The sequence below is a fragment of the Euprymna scolopes genome, chromosome 16 (genome assembly GCF_053919585.1).
Source record: "Euprymna scolopes isolate OS-2025 chromosome 16, ASM5391958v1, whole genome shotgun sequence".
Taxonomy (NCBI): domain Eukaryota; kingdom Metazoa; phylum Mollusca; class Cephalopoda; order Sepiida; family Sepiolidae; genus Euprymna; species Euprymna scolopes.
Window position 1 is genome coordinate 17,009,995 of NC_136497.1, and position 5,313 is coordinate 17,015,307.

Genomic DNA, 5,313 nt, shown 5'->3' on the forward strand with positions numbered 1-5,313 from the left:
GTGAAGGACGACGTTCATTGCCCAAGTCAGGAAACAAGGCCAAGCAATGAATGTCTCTTACAAGTTCCTGTGATCACACTTCTGTTCCTTACTAATAGGCAAAGGATAAGTATGGAAGACGGGAAGCAGAGCTCATCTACTCCTTAAGTTTAGGTTTGCAAACCGGTGATTTGACCGAGTCACCAGCTCTAGGGGGTTTGTCGACCAGGACTGAGGAAACCCCCTTCCCCCGTTTGGTGTCAACACGTATGAGGTCAGTAGCATAGGTTTGACATCAGAGTTTCCTTCTCCTAGATGGATGACTTGACGAGATCTACGGGTCCATCAACACTGAGAAGATTGCCCCCGCGCCTGGATTCAAAGCCAAGTATTTCTAGTTAGAGTTAATCGCATTGGTATCAAAGGTAGTTAGTTTTTACTATAGAGTAGTACTCCTCAAAATAAGATTAAGATCGGAAGATGTTGTTATTCACACGTTATGAGTGGAAAGGCCTGGCGGTATGTATGAGTAACGGGTATAGATTTAAATTTAGAATCTACTACAGTTAAACGAGGATTAAATATGGTTTGCGGATTAATAAACGCTTTAGAAAAAGTATAAGAAGTTTGAGTATGATTCAAAATGAGCCTCGAATTTCAGATGTTCGTTTTCATGCAAAGACGTTTGCCAATCTAAGAGAAAGAAAATATAGAGTTTCTAATTAATATAATTTTAAGTAAAAATCCAAACTATGGCTAATAAGTATCCATCTTATAGGTAATTGAATAAAGGTATATATTATAGATAATGCATGTCTACTGACAGATAACCATAGATGTTTGTTATCGATTTTTAAATTTGATTCTAAGGTTAAGAACCGGAAGATAAAAACCTCTTCCATGTCAAGCCCATGTACGTGATTTCATAACAACTTCGGAGAAAGGCAATTGGTTTTTGTAGAGTTGGAATAAAAGATGACCTAACATGCAAGAATGCTGTATTAGTATACATTAGGATATTCAGGAATAAGTGTAGGATTATATAGTAATATTTACACAAGTTGGTTGTCCTCTGGATGTTTGTTTTACGACTGAGGAGTTTTTTTTTACATGGGGGTCACCACTTATCAAGACCCAAAGGCCACTCAGGGATAAGGGTTATTGCATATACAGTAATCAATGAGATAGTATTGTAGTAATCATTAGTATTGGGGGTTTTGATAGTGTCTTATTTAAGGGGGCGGTTTGTCAGGTGTTTGTTTATGTTGGACTTGAAGACGTCCAAGTTGTAGTCAGGTGGGAAACAGGCAAGCGGCAGAGAGTTTCACTGGCGTGCAGTTCTAAGAAAGAAGCTTTGCTCATGGAATCTACGTTTGGATTTAGGCACAGATAAAGAGTGGGGAAAATTATTGACAGTAGTTTCAACCAGATGGGTGTTTCTCGTGAAAGATTGGTGAGGGGGGACGAGGGATTGGAGCTCAGACGAGCACCTGCCGTGGAAATAGCGATAAAACAAAGACAGGCTTGCAACGTCTCTTCTGTGGGAGAGAGGTTGCAGGGAAGAGAAAAGGGCATCTCCCACTAAACCACGAAGTCTATTTTGTACTCTGTCAAGGCAGGATAGACTATTTTTAGCAGCTCCTGCCCAGATGTGGCAGCAGTACTCCATCCTTGGACGTACTTGGCTTTTATACAGATAGAGAATTGCATTAGTAGTGAGATATCTTCTCGAGCGGTAGAAGGATCCCACCATTTTCCTAGCGTCCCTGGCAACAGATTTGATGTACGTGTTCCATTTCAGATCAGGAGTAAAGGTCAACCTTTGACCAGAGACTTTTATTCGAATATGCACTTAGCATTACTAGAGGAAAAATGACCCTAAATTTGCTGCCTGGAAAATTGGGCCTATACAATATAAGATGGTTAACTTTGGCCAGCAGACAAATGTGCTTATGGACACGAAGTGCCTATTCACACAAAAACAAAATCTGGCAAACTTCACATCGTCAATAGATTTATAATTGAAGTGTATGCAGTTAGGTGTTTTTAAATAAAAAAAAACCTAAGTTCCATAAGCAGCAACTTTATATTTTCAATATGATTAATAGTATCAAGAAACAGCCTCTTGGAATTCAACATATTTCTTTAAGAAAAATTACAGCGTAATGATTTTGCTTTACTACCTGAAAATGTATTGTATGCTATGGCAATATCAGATGAGCTAGCAGTGAGGAAAGAAGCAACAAAAACTTTGTGCCCATAACAATTTTTACATATAATAGTGATTAAATTTGTCGTATCGAATTATCGAGTCATTTAAAATTTGTGTTTGCATTTCATTATAAACATTAAAATAGATAAGCTTACATTTTTATATTAGCTCAATAAAGTAATGTTTATAGTTTTTCAAGAGTGAGGAGCTGGCAAAAAGATTAAAAATAGAAAAAAAATTGACTTTAATGCCAATCATTTGTCTAAGTTTATTAATCTTTCACGGAGTAAAGTTGGTGAACTGGCATTTACAGAAACATTTTCTAAAAATGAACTTTTGGATTCATTGATGAATGGAACTAAGTTGCCAGATATGCCCTCACATTCACAAAGGGTTGAAAGAGCAGTAAAATTTACAACCGAAGCTTCTGAATCAGTGTATGGCTTTGAAGCAAGACACAGGCATATAATTGCAAAGGTGTTGTGTCGTCAAATTATCTGTTCTTTCAATCTTTTGAAATTTCAGCACTGTTCCAATTTCATTAATGAAGGTAAGAGACAAATTTTGGTAATGGTGGGTTAGATTTTTAAATTCTAGTTATCTTTTATCTATTTTACCTTATATTTTTATTTTAATGAAAGAAAATATCATTTTTTTTATTGAAAATAATAAATTTTCTAACCAATTTATAGGGTAAAAAGAAAGATTTTTCAATTCTTTTATGTAGATGATCTTTAATGTCATTTCTTCAAATAACGGTGCCAGTAAGAGATGTAATTTTATTGTATAAGTATTTATTATACTACTGCACCATTTTCCTGGGTCTAGCCAAGTTGTTTAAAAAAAACACGAAAAATGGATATAAAATATATATATATATATATATATATATATATGTCCATTTTATATATATTTATTGATTAGAGATGTGTATTTATCTCTCTCCCTATATATATATATATATATATATATATATATATATATATATATATATATATATATATGTACGAGCTGTACCCTGCCACGCGTTGCTGTGGCTCAATGTGGTGTCATGGAAAAATCTAATAAAAAGAGAAAAAAACATGTTTCTTATATTCTTAGTACAGCAATCCACTCATAAAGTGAAAAAGAAAGGCGAAAATGTAAAAAAAAAAAAAAAAAATGGTACTCTTGTAGAATTGGATCCAGATCATCGGGAGTTTCCATCAATCATGGCTTGGACTCTACCAACAATTAGTAGATTAAGCCGAACATTGCTAAAATGTTGAAACGCTAAATCGAATTCGTTTTTGTTTTGCTTTTTGTATCGAAAAATGTGAGTTTTTAATTAGTATTTGGGTGGGGGGTGCGTTACAATACACAGATTCGAAAAAGTTGTTCAAAAACAAATAAATGAAAGCAAAGGTAAGGTAAGTTACGTTTCTACCTAATTGGATGATTTTGTAGTGTCTTTATTTAATGTAAAATTTTAATCAGCTCGAAAAACAGTGTTTATCGATGTATTTAAAAAGACAAATGGTTGCAGTATCTGTTGAATATGTTTAGATTGGGAAAATAAGTTAAAAAATATAAAGTGTCAGAAACCTACCGAATATCTTACCGTTACATAGGCTGACATATTCGGTGGGTTTCTGACAGTATTTTGTATAGTGTTTTCCCAAACTTAACGTAATCAACAGTGTCCGTCACCAATTGTATTTTTCAAATATACCGACAAACATTGTTTTTCGAGCCGACTAAACGTTACATTAAATAAAAAGTGTTTGTATTACAAAACACAGATACGAAAAAGTTGCCAAAAATAAATATATAACAAATAAATGTTATCAAAGGCAAGATAAGTTACTTTTCTATCTAACTGGATAAGATTTGAGTGTTTTTATGTAATGCAAAATGTTTAATCGGTTCTAAAACATGCAGTGTTTATCAGTATATTTGAAAAAAAAAAAAACAAATGGCGGCAGACTGTTAAACACATTAAGTTTGGGAAAATGAGATACAACTTAAAACTATACAAACTACTCAATATATGTTAGCGTGACATAGGCTGACATATAATCAGTTGTTATTTAACAATAATTTGTACAGTCTTTTTAATTTTAACTTATTTTCCCAAACTTAACCTGTTTAACACAGAGTCTGACGCCATTTGTAATTTTCAAATATAACGGTAAATGCTATGTTTTTCGAGCCGATCAAACATTTTAATTAAATAAAAACACTAAACAATTTTCGAGTTTGGTAGGAAAGTAACTTATCCTGCCTTTCATAATATTTGTTATACATTTGTTTTTTGAGAATTTTTTGGAATCTATGTGTAAAATAATACAAACCCAATGAAAACACTAAAAATGATCCAGTTAGGGAGAAAAATAACTTATTTTGCCTTTGAAAATATTTACTTGTTATATATTTGTTTTTGTTGACATTTTTTTTCAAATCTTTGTCCAAGTACAAATCCGAAGAGAATATTTTTCTGTCTATTTTTATTTTTGGTACCGCTCTATTTTAAAATAGTTTTTTTAAAGTTATATTTAAATTTAACAATAGCTTTTTTTTTTTTCTGTTTTTGGTATTTTTTTTTTTTTACGTTAGGTCCACCTCCACAATTTTCTAAAAAAAATGAGTACTTTTAGAAGTTTTCGACTATGCTGATTAAGAAAATCTCATTTAAAATTTGCAGAGGCAAGTATTGTTCGAGATATAAAGACCTGTACTATGCACTATAATTCACTGGCGGCCATGAACAAACACCCCTAACCTCTCCATGTTAAAAATGTCTTTTGGAATAAATACCATCATTCTCTCCATGTAAGAACGGCTTTCGGAATAAGCACCCTCAACCCACCCATGTTAATGTTGGAGGTGGACCTAATGTCAAAATTTACTTTTTGTTTTTGTAATAATTTGTTAGTTGAAAGCACAGAAGGCAGATTTACCATTTAGTTCCACAAATATCCTCAAACCAGGTAATCACTAAAAGGGACTCTTAAAGGTCGACACCGGTACCAGCAAAAGTTTGTTTACATGTTTTACAAACTTTAAATGGCTAAAATATAAGCACATAATTATTAAAATGTGATCATGTGATTAAAATTTAAGTTAAATTAACCATGTTGTTT